Genomic DNA, 19,700 nt, shown 5'->3' on the forward strand with positions numbered 1-19,700 from the left:
ACTCCAACAGTAACTAGTTGCATGACACGGGGCAAATCACTCAGTTTCCTCAAATTATAAAATAAGTTAGTTTAGGAAATGGCAAACCACCTCCATATCTTTGCCAAGAAAATCCCAAATGGATTCACAAAGTGTCAAATATGACTGAAAAGACTGAACAACAACAATAGTAGTGTAAAGAGCCCTGAAATTCAGGCTATAGTAAAACCTGGTTGCTAGTGCCAACCACATCACTAATTAGCTCTGTAACCTGAGCCAATTCACTTAACTTCTTTGATTTTTGGCTTCCTTAATATGTTTAAAAAAAAAAAAAAACTGGTCAAAAAATTTCATGATTTTCTGAATTTCTCTCTTTTTACAGATTGGAGAGATTCTATAGCTCCAGGTATCAAAATCAGAGCAAGACTTAACTCCATATCTATTATACGCCAAGTTAAATGGATGTGCCCTAATTCCTATGACAGAAAAGAGAAAAGACTTCTCATTGGATGACACTCAAGTCAGTTCAATACACAAAGACATGGACTAATACCTCATCACATGCCATCCCACCTCCATCCAAAAACCTCTGCCCTCCATCCTAAGCTAGTATTATATTCAGAGGCTGACAATGCAAGCTAAATTATTTTTGCTTCCATCATTTAGAATAGCACAAGTTCTAACATTTCTGTTCAACATGATACCATATATAGAAAAGCTTTATGAGTGACTTTGGGCAATTTTCCCTCTCATTTTCTCTATTATTAAAAAGGAGACAAAAATAACATATACTTCCAGAGTTGTTCTGAGTTGTCCTAAGGAAATGCCCTAAAACATTTCAAGCTCAATGGTAGAAACATACAAACTGACAAATATCATTATGTAGTATCAATTGGTGATTGTATCTATATTTCCTCTAAGCCAAAAGATACAGTTAAAGTCATGATTTAGGTTTTTGGTTTGGAGGAGTTTATGGTTTAGAGTATAGCAGAATTGGCCAAGCATTTTCCAATGGCCTATCTTTGGTTCACAACAACAGTTTTTCCAAACCTCAAACTCACTTTAAAACAAACACAGCTATGTCCCTGTTGTTTTTCATAACATAAAGATTGCTAGTGACCATGGACTTTGCTGTCCATCCATATGATGGCATATCACAAAGCCTTGCTAGTTACAAAAAGAACGATTCATTCAATTATATGCTTATAGGTACCTTTAATAAATAAACAAATTTGAGTTCTTGGTTTGCCTTCACCTACTACACAATTCCAATAACTTTAAATCTTTGGAGACTTCTAATAATATGAACCATTTAGCTTTGTAGAAAAGAAACTTTTAAAATGTATAGATTAAATAAGAGATTGGAATAGATAGCAAAAGATATAATGGTATCGTGACATAGATGTCTTCAAAAAAACTAAGTGACACCACAATCACACAAATTTGGAATGCAGTGACTTTATATAATATTTATAATAAAAATTAACACCTGCCCTCCCCCCAAAAAAGAGGATAAGTAACTCCTTGCCCAAAGAATGGGATAACTTATTCATGACACATAAACAAATGGTTTGCTGTTTATGTGCTTTATTATGTATATCATAAAAATGTGGATTTTTTTAAAAAAGATTTAAAACAGAAATTTTATTTTAGTCATAAAATGCATTTGGTGCTTTTAAAGGTTCATTCTTTTAAAAGTAAACTTTAATACATATATACTCATCATCCATAGCCAGTGTTTTGTTTTTTTTTTTAATGTGGAAACCTTAACAGTTTTCTTTCCTTCTTTTTGGTCATCAACATGCTATATATTCTGTGTATATGAACATGTGTGTGTATGTGTTGGTAATAGAAATGACCATAGAGAAATTATTTTTTCTATTTACTGCTAAGTTTTCTGTCAATGCACCTTTCAGTTTAGGTCCTATATTATAATTATAAGACAATGTCACTAAGAATTAACAATACCAACCTGGTGCCCAATGACCCAGCAGTTACAGGTTCCAGTCCAGTGGTGCACAAGTCATTTTGACCTCCACTGTCTATTGCTCAACCTCCTAAGGCCCAACTGTCCTGCCTGTAATATTAACTTCTGGGAAATCATTTTTATTCATTTTGGCTGCAGTTTTTGGACTTGTTCTCATTGCTGAGTTGTAAGGACAGTATATCAAGTTTAATTACCTTCATCTTGTTAAGTAGTTCAATTTTTTACTTTAAAAAACCAACAACATATATTCTGTTAATAAGATTAGCAGCTTGGTCTTGATACCAAATACTCGTAGCTTACATGATTGACAAATTGTGCTTAAAGAAAAACTTTCTACCAGATAGATATGGCTTTTGGAAAATTCAAAGTAAATTAGGAAATTGTGGATTATATCTAAAGAATAGAAAAAAAAGTTGTAAATATGACCATTAATCATCATGAAATCATACTGGCTTTCTAGTGACAATGAAATAAAATGATCTGGAGATCCTGATTCACATAAAATTTGGTAAGCAAACTATCTACCATTTCATTTCATAAGTCTTATTTATGTGCCCAGCATAAGATACTGGTGACAGGACCCCTGGGGTTTCCCTGATTACCTTAGGGGAAATAAGTCAGAAATAAGACTTTAGAGTTTATAGCATCAGAAGGACTGTCCCAAAAGATTCCCAGAACCTTATGCTGAGCATCTTTGGTGCCTTTTCACTTTCCCTTTTAGATTTCCTACCCAAATGACTAATATTCCTTTCTTTCCTCCTTACTTCACAAATGTCCAATCTGTGGACTCATATAGGGTCTTATTATTATTATTAAAAACAATGATAGTAAGCATTTTATGGCAATTTATATTATTATAGTAATATAGCAATGTAATATAGTAATATTATTGCTTCAATTAATTAATTAGCAGTGAAGCTGAAATAAAAAGTTTTGATTATTACAATTTCAAAGACACTTTGCACAAATAAAACAAATACTGCTAAGACTTAGAAAGAAAATAGATAATCTTTGCAGCAGGCTTATCTGATAAAAGTCTCATTTCTAAAAAGTGGGAAATATACAAATTTATAAGAATATGAGTCATTCCCCAATTGGTAAATGGTTAAAGTATGTAAATAGACAGTTTTCAAGAAAAGATTTGACTTCTCAATAGCCATAGTTTTAAAATGCTCCAAATCTTTAATAATTAGAGAAATGCAAATTAAAGCAACTCTATATTTTTACTTCAGTTTCCATTAAATAGGCAAAGTTGATCCTCCCAAAATGACAAATGGTGGAGAGGTTATGGAAAAACAGGCATATTAATACACAATTTATGGGCATTGGGCTAAGCCATTCTGGAAAACAATTGGAAACTTTGCCCCCAAATTCCCTAACCCAAGCCTTCCTTTTGGCCCAGTGATACTGGGATATAACAAACCTATATCTCCAAATAATTCAAAGAAATAAAGAAAGGATCCACATGCACAAAAATGTTTGTTGCAGGGCTTTTTATGATAGCAAAGAATGGGAATAGCTAACAACTGGGAACGATTGAGAAAATTATGAAATATTAATGTAATTGAGTACTATTATGTTGAGGCCAAGGGGTTAAGAAATTTTAATCAACAAGGCCTGCTTAAGTAAACAATGAAATGATTGTTTTCAGGGAAGCCTTGGAAGATATGAATGAATGGATACAGAGTGTAATGAACAGAAAAAATAATTTATACAATAACATTGTAAAATTGAACAACTTTGAAAGACTTAAGAACTCTGATTAATGCAATGACTAACCATGATTCCAAAGGACTAATGACAAAGAATGCTATCCACTTCCTGATAGAGAGGTGAATGGACCAAAAACAATATATGGGGTATGATCAATATGGGAATTTGTTTTGCTTGATTCTGAATATTTGATAAAGATATTGTTTTTCTTTTATTTCTCCATTTAGGAAAGAGGTAAGAGGGAGAGGAGGAAGAGCATTATTTTAATACTCATTAATTTAGAAAAATAAAATCTAATTAAAAAGGGAATCATAAAGTATCATGTGAGTATGAAGTTCACTAGGAATTATGGGATTATTTTTCCCCAGTAGAATTTGCATTTGAATAAGTGATTCTTAAAGACTAAAATGTCTTTGTAAAAGAAGATTTATTTGGTTTATTCCTCTTTTCAATTGATGTAGACATGGATGTTTTCACAAATGATGAGGTTTTAGTGTGTTAATGCCCTGTTATGATTTTACAAAATATAAGGATTTCTTTCTGATTAAATTAGGGATACAACTTTATTGGACAAGCAAAAGTTTTAAATAATTAAGTTCTAGAGACAGTTGTAATTAGTCTAAGAGAGAGCTAACGATAAAAACAACCTTACTCTTCAATTCTTGGGGAGATGGGGAAAGGGTAGGAGATATTTTCTAATAGGTATATAATTCAAATTTTTTCTAGGAGAGAAGTTACTTAACAAGAAGAAATTCCATTCAGAAGATAAAGAATCAGTTTTAGAAAGTTTGAGAAAATAATGACACATATACCAGATAGGGATAGAGAGGAGCTTTCACTTGAGAATGAGAAGCAGCTTCAAGAGAGGGACTGCAGATAACAGAAAAAAAAATAGTTTCTAATGAATTTAGAGAGCTAGCCCTAGCAATAAATAATGGAGTCAGCTCTGGGAGCTCTGTTGAGCAAAGCACTAAATAAAGCCAGAGCAGCTTTTGTGAAGCTTTATAAGGATTCACTGAAAAGAAAAAGGATTTCAGGTCCTGATAAACATAGAGCTGTGTCTTTGAACATATGCTCCTTAAATGTCTGTTTCATTCTCATTGTAAGCTAAAGTTTGTACCCACCTTTTCCACAGACACTATGTATTAGTGAGAGAGTAAAGCCTGACTTTTTAAGAGAACCTAAGTGACTTAGTGAATAAAGTATGAGGTTCAGAAGGACCTGAATTCAAATCTGGTTTCAGACACTAATTAGCTATGTGATCCTGATCAAGTTACTAAACCTTGTTAGCTCAGTTTCCTCATCTATAAAATGAGCTAGAGAAGGAAGTAGCAAACCCCTCCAGAAAATCTCATATAGTATCATGAAGAGTTAGACACACAATTAAACAACAGCATCTTAGATTTATGGGAAGGTGGAATGTGTCAGGCTAATATTTTGCTATTCCATTTTAGAAAATACTAAGTTCAAGCTGTAGCTTCTTTTTTTAATAGAATTTTATTTTTCCAAATATATGTAAAGATAGTTTTCAACATTCATTTTTGTAAAACTTTATGTTCCAAAATTTTCTCCTTTCTTCCCTTACTTCTCCTTCCTCAAGATAGCAAGCAATGTGATATCACATAGGATATCACATAGGTTAAATATGTGCAAACCTTTTAAGTATATTTCCATATTTGTCATGTTGTAAAAGAAAAATCAGACTGGGGGTGAAGGGGGAATCACAAGGAAGGAAAAAACAAACAAACAAAAAGATGAAAATACTATGCTTTGATAGTTCACCATGGTTTGACATTTTCCATATCAAGTCCATTGGAACTGCCTTGAATAACCACATTATTGAGAAGAGCCAAGTCCATCACAGCTGATTATCACCTAATCTTGTTACTGTGTACAATGTTCTCCTAGATCTGTTCCCTTCACTCAGCATCAGTTCATGTAGGTCTTTCTAGGCTTTTCTGAAATCAGCCTCACGCTGTAGTTTCTGAAGCTCTTATATTTGTATATGCTTCTTTCTGGCCTTTTCCCTGTTCTGTTCTCTGAATTTTCCCTAAAAGATATGCCTTAATGCCTTTATTTCTCTTTTTTCCCCTTAAACCCACCCCAATGCCTATTTCTTCTAGAAGTCTTCCGAATTCCATTGGGGAAAGGAAGATTTTTAAATCTTTTTGTTTTATTTTGACTCTTTTAAAATTTTTCTTTCTTTAAGACTTCTAAGAATTCTTGTTGGGCTTGTGACCAAGCAGGATTTTTCTTTGAGGCTTTATTTATTAGGGGTTTTAAAGTCATTGTCTTCTTCTGAATTTGTTTCTTCAGCTTCCCTGGCACCATTTAGTTTGTTATGGTCAGGTTTTTTATTTGTTTGCTCATTTTCCAGTCTTCTTCTTGACTTTGGACTTCACATTTTATTGGGCCCTGCTTACTTCTAGGTGTGTTGCCTGACCTGAATTTCTGTCTTTTCTATCCTTTTGCCACTTTCACAGTTTAATCTAGAGGCCTGTGAGATGTGGTTTGATCCAGGGAGAGATCTGCTTGCTGCCAGAATTCTGGTCCTTACAGCTAGGTGGGGGACATGGGGGGACAGGCAGGAGAGGGAAGGGGGAGCACTGCTCCTTCACAACTGTGATCACTCCTCTCAACTCTGAAACTATGTCTTAGAAGTGAAAAATGGACAACAGAGATGTTAGATGAGACCAAATCCTATTCCCTATCTTATATTAGAATCTCGTGATAACTCTTTCTGCCCAGAGTGAGTCTTCTTGCCAATTGTAGATGTGGCTGTTCCCTATACTATTGTTGCTACTATACTTTTTAGTGGCCTACACTGCCACACTTCCAGTCATTCTATGGATCTTTCTTTCTGTGTTCCTAAGTTGTTCTAGGGGGAAAAAATGACATTCTGTGACTTTTTGACTTTTCCACTAAGAATCTGGTTTGGCACATTTTTATACCCTTATGGAAAAGATCCTGAGAAAGAAGAAGCAAAATTGCTGAACTCTCACTACACAAAGATTGAAGAAAAGCCAAGTCCATCATAGTTGCTTATTACATCTTGACTCTGATCCCTGGTTTGCTCTAATTTAAAAAATGCTGGTGAAGGACTGTAAGCTTTACTATTAGAAGGTCCCGCAAGATAATCCTTTGAAAGCCATTCTGCTGACATCCTAACCTGGATACTTGTGAATACTGAGATGGGAGACTATCCAGAATGAGTGCTACATCTTTTGTTTAAAAATCTATAATGGTGTACTTTAGCATATTGTTAACAAAAAGAAAAAGGTAGCCAGGGTCTAATAGAACATTATATCTAGTCAGAAAGCCTTGTTGTTATTCTTTATTCTTCATTTTTAAGAGGACCAATGACATCATGGAGTTTTATCTTGACTTGTGCATGAATTTGATTTAAGTCAGGAAGATTTGCATAAAGTCTTCAGCCCCACTCTCTCTTTCAGATTTATCAAAAGTTAGTGGCAAGCCAAAAGTCAAGATGACCTTGGTGTCTTTGATGTCTGACCAAATTCTAAGTACTTCACAGGGCCTACTTCAGCTGCCTTCATAGTTCATTGGGACAAATCACTCTCATCCACTTATTCCTCTGAGGGAAGTTTTCCCATGCTTAGAGTAGACCTCTCCTTACTCACTAATAGTTTTGAGGCCTTCAGTTACCCTTAACCTGGTTTATCTCTTCTGTCAGGATGGTTTTACCAAAGTGTGGCCATTGTGCATGCTATATTCTTGAATCCATAGGTGAGAATTGGGTGATAGATGGATGCCCTGAAAAGGGATCTGCAAACCTACATCAGAAGTGCTAGTCCTTCCTGATTATTCCATGTACCCTGAGTCAGGAAGTCAAGTAGAATATTAAAAAATAAAGGTTTTAACTTTTTGGGATTTTAGATTGAAGGAAGGAAAAAAGGAAATTTAAAGAATAATAAAATCATAAAAATAGCATAGCTTAATGCTTAAAGAGCTATCTTCAGAGCCAGGAAAACTTGGATCCCTACCTCTGATAAATACTACTGTGTGACTGAGGATAAGTAACTATGAAGATAACATGGAATCATAAATTAAGATTTTTTTTTTAAATGATAGAGTAAGGGAAATATTTTTGGTCAGGAAGCTCAATTTTCCCCTTCATTTCATACTTTATCCCAACCCATAAAGTCAACTTTGATGATATGCTTAGCAAGCCACTTAACTAGTTGCAGCTAGAGGACACACTGATGCTAATTGGGAGTAGACAGAGGAATATAAAAAAATTAATAACCTGAACCTAAGATACATTGTTTATACTACATAGAAGTCAATAAGACTAATACAAATCATTTTGTCCAATAATGAAAGAAGACTTTTAATTTAATTTCCAGAGAATTGCCTCAAAAAATTTCTCCAACAGAGATGATAATCTGAACTTGGAGATATCAGACTATATAATTCTACCCTTTCATGGTAGAAAGTCATTCAATCATTTCTTTCGATGTAAGAAAAAAAATAATTACAACAGCATGTAAACTGCATCAAGAAAAGAAGTATTCAGGGGTAGCTAGATGGCGTAGTAGATAGAGCACCAGTCCTGAAATCAGGAGAATCTGAGTTCAAATTTGACCTCAGACACTTAACACTTCCTAGCTGTGTTACCCTGGGCAAGTCACTTAACCCCAATTGCCTCAGGGGGGGAAAAAAGGATTATTCAAGAGAACAGTGAACACAATGATAAGAGAATGTGATAATCAACTGTGATGGACTTGACTCTTCAAAAATGCAGTGATTCAAGGCAATTCCAATAGACTTGCAACGGAAAATGCCATCTGCATCCAGAGAAAGAACTATGAATACAGAATGTATATTAAAGCATAGTATTTTCACCTTTTATTGTTGCTGTTGTTTGTTTGCTCTTTTTTTTTCTTCCTCATGGTTTTTTCCTTTTGATTTGATTTTTCTTGTGCAGCATGATGAACGTGGAAATATTCCTCTAAACTGTTGCACATATTTAAGTTATATTGGATTCCTTTCTGTCTTGAGGTTGGGGGAGGAAAGGAGAAAAATTTGGAACACAACATTTTGCAAAGGTGAATATTTTAAACTATCTTAACATGTATTTGGAAAAATAAAATACTATTAAAAAAAAGAAAGGGGTATGAATTCATATCCAAACATACAATGCAACATTATATTTAGAAAATCCCAAACATAGTGAAATTCACATGAACAGTTTTTTCATTGTAGTTGCCTACATATTGTATATAGATACATGGTGATGTCTTGATTCCTACATAAATTGGATTTAAGTAAGGCAGAGTTGCGTGAAGTAATCAACCTCACCCTTTCTTCCAGATTCATCATTGTCCAGTGGCAGGACAGAGTCAAGACAACTGATGATGAGTCAAGATTCAGTGGATGATCTTGGAATCTTTTATGTCCAACCAAACTCTAAGTGCTCCACCACTCCCTGCTTCTCCTGCCTTCATGGCCATTGGAACAAATTGTTCTCATCTGTCCATTCCACCAGGGGAAGGTTTCACATGCTTGGGGTAGACACTGTAGGATTTGAGATCTCTTGGTTATCCTCAACCTAGTTTAGCCTATCTGCACAAATGATTTATCAGGATGTGGCTGCTAAGCATGTTATAGGGTTTTTTTTGAAACATAGGTGAGAGTTAGGTAGATCAGGTAGACACCAAAGGTGGAAAGCAGTTCTGTAAAAGGTTCGGCAGACCTCACCCAGAGAGACTAGTCTTCTCTGAACACATTGGGTAATTAAGTTTCATAGTGTGTTAGATTTAGAACCAGGAAGAGCTGAATTCAAATTCAAATTTGTTGAATTCAAATCCCAACATCAGTCACTTATTAGTAACAATGAGTGAATACAGCTAATATATATTTAACTCAAAAATCAGATGAAAGGATGTATGGACTTTTGGCATAATGAAATGAATCCTAAAATGAAATAAATGTTTTCATGCAAAACGAAATTTGCTACAGAAGGACTTAGTAATATTATTCTTTATCCACTGATGTCACAAATATAACTCTCCTGAATTTCTATTCAAGATATGTGGAATACGTGGAATAAAAGACCTTTGTGAAAGCAACAGAATAAGAAATTCCCTGAGATTTGTATATAGATGTCATTGTAAGTGTCTAAGTGACACAGGATAAAGTAAGGTAAAAAAAAAAGAAAAATCCTAGAGCTGAGAAATGATTTTTTAAAATACAGGGATATGATGAGATTCAGACATCTACAATGAATTTTACTTAGATTAGCATTTTTAAATTTTCAATCTAAAAATATTGTTTTATGTTTATTATGTTTTATGACACTTTATAACAATTTATAACACTTACCCTAAAAAAAGAATACATTGGACTAAAAGCCAATGTGAAAATGAAAAAGATGAAATGCTGTCAGAAATATCAACTTTCAACTTCTAGATATAATCCTTGCTTTTGTAATCTATCTAAACTGCTAAATGCAGCAAATACTTTTAGCCATAAATTTGGAAATAAGATTTTTTTAAAGTATGAAGTGTCATACAAATATAAGCTACATACAAACATAAGCTACTTGTAATTTTAAAGTTCTATAACACCATGTTGATATTGCTTTATTTTTTAATTTTAAAGGCATATGAATCCTCACCAATACACCGTTTTTTAAAATATCTAATCATCTTCCTATTCACTATAATTATCCTTGTCTCCACAAACAACCTATTCCAACTTTTCATCGGATGAGAGGACGTAGGAATCATATCATTTATACTCATTGGATGATAGTTCTGACGAACTGATGCAAATGTTGCTGCCCTCCAAGCTGTCCTTTATAATCAAATCGGTGATATTGGTTTTATGCTCGCTATAGCATGATTAATAATTAACAGCAACTCCTGGGATATCCAACACATCTTCATAACAAACGTCGACACCCTAGCACTTTTAGGACTCATCATCGCTGCAACCGGAAAATCAGCCCAATTCGGCTTACACCCATGACTGCCTTCAGCCATAGAAGGCCCTACTCCTGTTTCAGCACTACTCCACTCTAGCACTATAGTTGTTGCAGGCATCTTCTTACTGGTTCTGCTGGGCACGACAAAGTTCTGTTTTATTTTGTTTATTCTCCTTTTCTTTCTTTTTTCTATTCTGTCTTTTTTTCTTATTTTATATTTAGTGCAATAAATATTTTTTTTAAAAAAATGAAAGATATGGTTGCAGAGAAACCTGGAAAGATTAAAAGGAACTGATATGGAGTGAAGTAAACAGAACTAGAAAAAACAATTTATAACACTAGCATTGGAAAAGAACATCAACTTTGGAAGACTTAAGAATTCTGATCAACAAAATGATCAACTGTAATTTCAAACTGCTAAAGATGATGTGTGTTAAAACCCAGAATGAGATACATGTTTTTAGACATGGAGGTTTTGCTTAATTACTTATTTTTTACATGGGTTTAAAAAATAATATTATTTTACATTAAGCCTTAGATAAATAAAATGCAATGTGTACCCTTTGATTTGGTGGATTCTCTTCAGAGGATTTGGCTGGCTGGTAAAAGGCTTGTACTACTCAAGTGGATTAATGAAATAACTGGATCGCTTAAACATTTTGCCTCACAGAGTTAGTGAGAAAATGAAATAATCTGCTGAATCTTAATATAATGGTACTCTTAATTTGGAATTAATTCTCTCATTTCATTAACCAGGGAACACTTTTGAGAATTAAATATATATAATATTCACATCAATAAAGCAAGATGCTTTAAAAAAAAAAAAAACTTGGATTCTTATGTAATGGTACTAGCCAATGAGAGCCCATTCTTTCTTGCATGCCTTGATTTTCCCTTCTTAGTGGATTAAAAGAACATGCACAATATTTCCTTCCTTCTGCCAATCCATCATGTGAAACTTTAAGGAGCCAGTTTCTGGTCCTAAGTGACTGAGAGTCTAGTGCTATGTGATGACGAGGAGTTTTCTAATTATATTCAGAACACAAAGTGCTGATGATGAAGCTGAAACTTTACACATAAAAGGGCTGAAGCACCCCACCCTATGTGTGCTGTAAGGATTGGTTTTATTGTTCAATAGTGTCAGAATCTTTAGGGACCATGAAGTTTTCTTGGCAAAGCTACTGAGGGGTTTTCTATTTCCTTCTCTAGAGTATTAAGGCAGAGGTTAAGTGAGGTTAGGGTCACATTTTGAATTCAGGTCTTTCTGACTCTGGAGCAGCTAAATGATGCTATGGTACACAAAGTGCTAGAACTGGAGTCAGGAAAACTCATCTTCTTGAGTCCACTTATTAGCTGTGTGATCCTGGGCAAGTCATTCAACATTATTTGCCTCAGTTTCTTCTCTGGAAAATGATTGGGAAATTACAATTACATTACAATATCTTTACCAAGAAAATTCCCAATGGGGTAACAGATTCATACACAAGTGAATTGACTCAAAGTCAAACTTCATGTCTTCAGCCACAGTGCTCTACCTCCTGAACTGCTTCTGAGACAAACAGGTTAAGTGACTTGCTCAATACATTTCCACAGTAAGTGTGGATTTGAACAAAGGCCCATGCTCTATTACCTGAGAAATCTAATTATTGACTCAATACACTTAATTATGACTTTTCTCAAAATTAGGTTCAAATTTTGGATAGGGGACAGATATTTAAAATTAACATTAAAGTTAAAAAGAAAATATATTCATTTCAAATGCAATTTTTCATAGGATTTAGACCTAGAGAGGACATTAGAGATCATCAGATGGGGTCTGGGGAGATTAAACAATTGTTCAAAGATACATGGCTATTCAGTGGCAGAGCCCCATGTAGAAATTCCGGTCTTCTTTCTCTTTCTTTTCTCCTTTTTTTGTTTTTTTTGTTTTGTTTTGTTTTTTTGGTGAGACACAAGTCCTGAAATCAGGAGGACCTGAGTTCAAACCCAGCATTTTACACTTGATACTTAACTAGCTGTGTGACGTTAGTTAAGTCACATAACCCCAATTGCTTCATATATACAAACTTAAAAATTAAATAAGTAAAATTTAAATAATAAAATAAAGATAAATAAAGCATAGAAAATAGTACATTTTAAAACTAAATCAATATGTGGTCTGTAGGAATTGTTATATATGGATTATTGGCCTCTATTTCCATTTGAGTTTGGTCTAAACCAAGATAGAGCTTCCTTCATATGAAAACATGAAGGTCTCTGTAATGAAATACATGAAGTCTTTTCTTGAACTGCAAGATGCCAAGGAGTCTCATAATAACTAATTATTTATTTCTCACCAGAAGGGTGAGTCAGGATTGCCTCACTCTTAAGCAGATCAGAAAATCTGACTCAGATTAAATGACTAAAGTGTCCAAGGTCACCTAAGGCCTGCCACTAATGCCAGTATGGCCTTCAGCTAAGATGCTAATCCAAGATGCTTCTATATATGAAAATAATGTGTCAAGACCTTGAATGTTTAGATGGAATAGTCAGCCCTCTTAGGTTTGATTTATAATAAACTGAAACCAGTTCAAAAGCTCTGTTTTGGAAAGTTATTTGTTTCTATCACTATTTGTGAAGGATAGGGAAGTAAGCAGCAGTAACTGATACAGGAGTAAAGGTTCCCTTCTTTCTGATAGCCAGTCTTCCCTAAGAATCATCTTCCATCTTCCATTAATTAAACAAATTAATGTCACATATCTTGTGGCCTCTAACAATAAGCTCCAAACTTTCCCTGAATTTACACTTGGCAATACTACAAACATCAAACTTTTTTTTATTATCCTGATCCTTTTTCTACAACTCCTAAACAGCTTCCAGTGCTTCCTAAACTATTTGATACTACTATTAGCATTTCTCTACATGTGGATCAGACATGTTTGTATGGAATAGCTATGCCTTTATGGTGTGATAAGGAGCCAAATTTTATTCTTGTTTAGGATTGCATGCAGATTAAATAAAATCTGAGGATTTGAGAGGAATTGATTTTATGGCCACAAGTGCCATGGGTCAGGTACTGCAATTAAAAGCAAACTAGAGCACAGCCCTGAAGTCAGAAGAACCTGAGTTCAAATCTGAGCTCAGACACTTAACACTTCCTAGCTGTGTGATCCTGGGCAAGTCACTTAACCCCAATTGCCTCAGCAAAAAAATTTAAAAAGCAAACTAATGAATAGAACTTTAAGAAAACCATCTGCCTGACTAAATTAAATACAAAAACAAAAAGTTATTTGCTCCTATTAGATTGTAAACTCCTAAAAGGTAGGGACTGTCTTTATTTTTTATTAATCATATTCCCAGTATCTGGCACATAGTAGATTCTTAATAAATATTTACTGGATTTGGGTTGGATCTCTTTGATTTCAAACCTCCCATTTTTTGTGAACATTCTCATCAGGCCATACATATTCTTCATATTCAGTGGCTCTGATTTCCTGTAAACCATCATCTAATGCCCACTGGAAACCCCTACATTCCCATCCTCTTTAACACTTTTACTCCAACTTAACACTTTAACACTTTTACTCCAACTCAACCCAGCCCTTCTACATACCTCCAGAAGTCTGTTCTATAGGCAATGAAATCAGCTTCATTTTAAATGTATTTCTTTCTCACTCCTTTCTTCTAATAACTCTTACTGAAACATGGCTTTTCCCTAAAGACACAACCTCCCTGGCCACTCTTTTTAGTAATGGTTGCATACTCATTCTTCTAAGTTCACTTATCAAGGAGGAGCAGTTGGCATATTCCTTCCTCCCTATTACCACCTCAAGATAGGTCTCCTTCTCCTATCACTCATAAATGGAAGGTTCATGCTATTCATATCTATTACCCAATAAAAATCTTAATGGTTGTTGCCCACAGATCCCTTAGTCCTTTCTCAATGAGTTCAATACCTGGCTTAACATTTTAACTCTCCCCAACTCCTACATTCATAACATTATTTCTCTCTTTAATATTCTAATCACTAAGTTCCTAAAACTACTCATTTCCCATGATATACTCCTCCACCCTACCTTAGCCACATACAAAGATATTCTTAATCTTTTCTAAACCTTTTCATTGCTTCTCAAATCTCCCATGGGTGCCCCTTCTTCTCTTCCTTCCTCTTGCTAAAAATCTTATTTCATATTTCATAGAAAAGATTAAGGCTATTTGCCATGAACTTACTTCTTCCCTCTTCCCCATCCTCTATGACTTAAATGTCGTCTTTCACTTTCTACTTCTTCTTTCTATTTCATATGATGAAATGGCCTTAATTCTTACAAAAGGCTAATCCCTACACTTGTTTAAGTTATCCCATTCTATCAGATCTCCTTCAATAGATTGTCCTCTCTTTTATCTACACTTTTTCATTTATGTTCAATCTCTCTCTCTCTATTTACTCATTTCTTACTGCCTATAAACATGCCTGTGTCTCTTCAGCCCTGAAAAAAATCTTTACTTGATCCTTTCATCTATATCTCTTCTGTATTTTAGCTAGATTCCTAGAAAAGGCTGTCTATTTTCTTTTCCTTACTCTTTTCTTAACCTTCTACAATCTGAATTCCAACCTTATCATTCTATTGAAATTGCTCTCTCCAAAGTTAATAATGTTCTCTTAGTTGCCAACTCCAATGGTCTTTTCTCTATCCTCATTCCCTTTAACTTCTGCACTCTTTGACAATGCTGATCATTCCTCCTTGATAATCTCTTTCTCTAAATTTTCAGGATACTATTCTTTCCTGATTTTCATTCTATCTATCTGACCTCACCTTCTCTATCTCCTTGGCTAGATCCTCATCCAAATCAAGACTTCAAAATGTAGATGTCTCTAGGGGGTTAAACTTGGGACTTCTTTTCTTTATCCATAGTACTTAACTTAAAATCTAACTATACTGCTTTAATTGTTGCACTGCTGACTTCCAATCTCCAACTGCCTCACAGACATCTCAAACTGGATGTCCAGTATACATGTCAGTTATGTCCAAAACAGAATCAATCTTTTCCTTTTAAACACTGCCTTCCTCCTACTTTCCCTACTACAGAAGAAAGCATCTTTCCAGTTCCTCAGGCTCACAACCTAGAAGAAATTCTTCATTCCTCATTATCTTACCACCTCCAAACCATCCCCACATCCATGCTATTACAAAGAACTGCTGATTTCAACCCTGCAATATCTCACTGCTGAGATTGCCACCACTTTAGTGCAGACCCTTATCAACTCATGATTTTATTATTGCAATAGTCTTCTGGTGGGCCTGCCTGCCTCAAGTCTCTCCCTAATCCAATCCATTCTCCATGCAACCACTAATGTGATTTTCCTAAAATACAGATCCAATGACCTCATCCCTATCCCCACATATAATCCCTACTATTATTCATTAAACTCCAGTGGCTTCCTATTGCCTCAAGGAGCAAATATAAAGTGCTCTGTCTGACATTCAAAAATCTTGCCTCCTCCTGCCTTTTCTACTATTCTTGCACATCATTACTCTGTGATTCAGTAATCCTGGTCTTCTGGCTATTCTATGGACACTCCATCTCTCAGCTTCCAGCATTTTCTCTAGCTGTCTGGTATATTTGAAATTCTCCTTTCTCCTCCCTGACCTCCCTGACTTTCTTAAAGTTCCTAATAAAATCCTTCCTTCTACAGGAACCCTTCCTCAATTTTTTTTAAGTTTAATTTCTCTCTTGATTGAATCTTTAAGTTTGACTTTGTTTAAGATCAATGATTACTAGCTATTTTTTTTCTAATAAATTCTACTTCTTATACTTATATTGTTTGTATATATCTAGTCTTTCCTATCCCTGCTAACTCCCCTACTTTACTTGCCTTGCTATTACTTAACCTCTCCCCATCCATGGATCCCTCCCTTGTTTTCTTCCTCTACCTTTTGTTTCTTCCTCCACCCATCCCTGAGCCCCTTTCTTCTTTATAGATTTTAGAGGGTGCTATATCTTTCATTCTATATATGTAATGTTGCCTATTTAACCCATTCTTGATGTGAATAGGTTTTCAGATCCAGGAGCCCCCCTCTGCCCTCTAATGCCTCTGTGTCTATTTTTCTTCTGCACCTCATTTGTAAAACAATTACTGTTTTTACCTTTTCCTAGATGATTTTGCTTTTTAGAGTCAAGTTGTACTCAATTCTGGCCCAATATTTCTTTTGAGCTACCCAATGCTGATGTCAATCTTAAACATATAGTATACATTTCCATGTAAAAAAGATCAATTATTTGTGCATGTTAAGTTCTTTGAAATTGTTCTTGGATATTGGCTCTTATATGTTAAATTTTCTATTGAGTTCAGGTTTGGATGAAAGTCCTGAAAATCTGCAAGTTTATTGAATTTGCATTTTTTTCATTCAATATCATGGATAATTTTGCTAGATATGATGTTTTTGGTTACAGACCTACTTCTTTTGATTGCCAGTAGATAGGAGTCCAGAACCTGTCGTCTTTTATTGTGGCTACTGATAAGTCCCATACAGTTCTAATTGTAGCTTTAGCATATTTGAATTGTTGGGGTTTTTTTTTCCTGTTTCTTGCAAAATTTTTTCTTTGATCTGGGGATTTCAAAATTCAGCAATAACATGCCTATGTGTTTTCCACAAAGTATCTCTTTGAGGTGATGTTAGATGGATTTTATCTACTTTCCCCTCATGTTCTATCACTCCAAGATAATTTTCTTTAATTATTTCTTACATTATTGTGTCAAAGTTCTTTTTTTGGTCACAACTTTCAGGCAATCCAATTATTCTTATATTTTCTCTTCTTGATTTCTTATATTTCACATTCTGTTCTCTTCTTTTTTCATTCTTTATATTCTGTTTTGTTATTTCTTGGTCTCTTATAACTGGTTTGTTCTTGCCCAATTCTAATTTTCAAAGAGTTATTTTCATCATTGAGAATGTATCTCCTTTTCTAGTTGGATAACTTTTTCCCCATAATTTTCTTGTTTTTCTTTTATGGTTTTTTGTTTTGTTGTATTTTGTTTTTTCCTCAGTGTCTCTCATTTGATTTTTAAATTCTTTTTTAAGTTCTTCTATCAACTCTCTCTGTACAGGAAGCCATTTAACATTACTCTTTGGGGTACTTTTTTTTTTATTTCAATGTCCTCCTCTGAAAATGAATCTTGGTCTTCCATATTCCCATAATAAGTTTCTGTGGATGGATTATTTCTTCTTTGCAGACTTTTTTTTTTAAAGAAAAGTATTAGTATAAGCACCTCTAATTGTGGGGTAGGGGAAAGTGCTGCTAGCTTCACTTCAGCTCTCCCCTCTGATTTGGAACCCCAAACCAACAGCTCCACCCTCCTACAAGTGCTGGCATCTCACAGCATCCCTGCCCCACTCCTTCTGCACTCCTCCAGGTCCTGATTTCTTCTTGCCCAGGGCAATATTTCTTAGCACAGCTGCAGACTCCCTGTCTACATTGTGTCCAGGAGGTAAAAGCTTCTGTGGCTCCTGCTGAGGCTCCAAACAAACCCAGATCACCCTAGGGGTGCCCTCTTGGTGTTTCTGCAGAGATAGCCCAGAGGTGTTTGTACTTCACACTAATTAATCCCTGGCCTGGGACCTTTCTTTGGGTCTTCTTAGGTTGTCCCAAGAGGACCCCTGTTCTGCCCCAAGTCTTCTTGATTTTTTCACTAGTCTCTGTTCATCCTGAGGCTCTAATTTGTTCTGTTTGTGGGAAAAATCTGGAGAACTTGAAATTTACTGACCTACTCTGTCATCTTCCCAGAATCCTCCCTCCAGTGGTTTTTTTCTCAAAGCACCACACTGCTCATCTCCTTGTGTGAGGGACAAGAAAAGGTACCCTAAAACTTATCTGTTTCATTTGCCCCTGGCCTACTTACTGCAATAGGCAGGAATCCCACCTTGCTCTCAAAACAAATTTTTAAAAAAATCTTCACAAAGATGATTTCACTCACCATTAGTACACAGAATGTGCACAGGTCATGGATAACATGAAATCCAATAGATCTGGATTGTTGCAAGAGAATTTAGCAACTACCACATTAAAATAGCAGCTCTTGAGGAGCTCTCATCACCAGTATTCTGTTTACCTAAATGCAACAAAATATCGTGGATGCACCCTCGCAACACAGACAGGCATTTAGTAGACTACATCATTGTAAAGAGGAGACAGACAAGATATGAAAGTGACAAAAGCAACCAGTGCTGAAATAGACTTATCTTCTCAGAGCTAAAACATTCCCATTCAACAAAAACAATGATCCCAAGGCAAGGAGACTCAGGACAACAGATTAAAGCACTTTTCCTTGTGTGAACAGTTATTTGCTAACTTGGAGGAAAATCTGAGTCAACATATGTTTGACAATGGTGAAGGGAAAAAAAAGAAAAAAAAAGAATTAGCAACTTTCAGAGATTTGGTATATAACATTATATTTGCTCATAACTGGTTTGGTTGGATAAAAATGATGGAGAAATTCAGATACTACTAAATTGAAAATGAGAACTCAACAGGATTTACCAGCAGATAGTTCATCAGTATCTAAGAAGGTAATATTTAATTCCTTCAAAAAGTAAAGTTCAAGAAAAGCTCAAGAAATGCAGAATTCAATAAGCAAATGAGATCCAGTTTTACCTGAAATCAACAATACAAAGTGCTTCTACAATGCCGTGAAGGCTATTTATGGACCAAAGAGATCTGGTCCATCTCACCTGCTCAGCACTGATGGAGTCACAGTGATAAGTGATAAGGACCTGATCCTTAAGGCTGAACACTTCCATAATTTCCCAACAGACCATTATTAATCAAGGTTGAATTCACTGACTTTATCTCAGATTGAAATCCTCTCTAATTGAATTTCCTTTTGTGCAATAAAGTGTCTAGCCCTGATTCCATTCCAGCAGAGATCTACAAGGCAAGGGGTGCACTGCTCTTACGGAATTTGATTTAAATCTTCTGGATTATATGGCAAGAGGATGTTGTTCTCTAGGAGATTAAGGATATCTTCATTGTCCATCTTTATAAAGAAAAAGGAAATAGTTTTCTTGTGATAATCACAGAGAGGACTCTCTCTTA

The sequence above is a fragment of the Antechinus flavipes genome, chromosome 3, assembly GCF_016432865.1.
Source record: "Antechinus flavipes isolate AdamAnt ecotype Samford, QLD, Australia chromosome 3, AdamAnt_v2, whole genome shotgun sequence".
NCBI classification, from domain to species: Eukaryota; Metazoa; Chordata; class Mammalia; order Dasyuromorphia; family Dasyuridae; genus Antechinus; species Antechinus flavipes.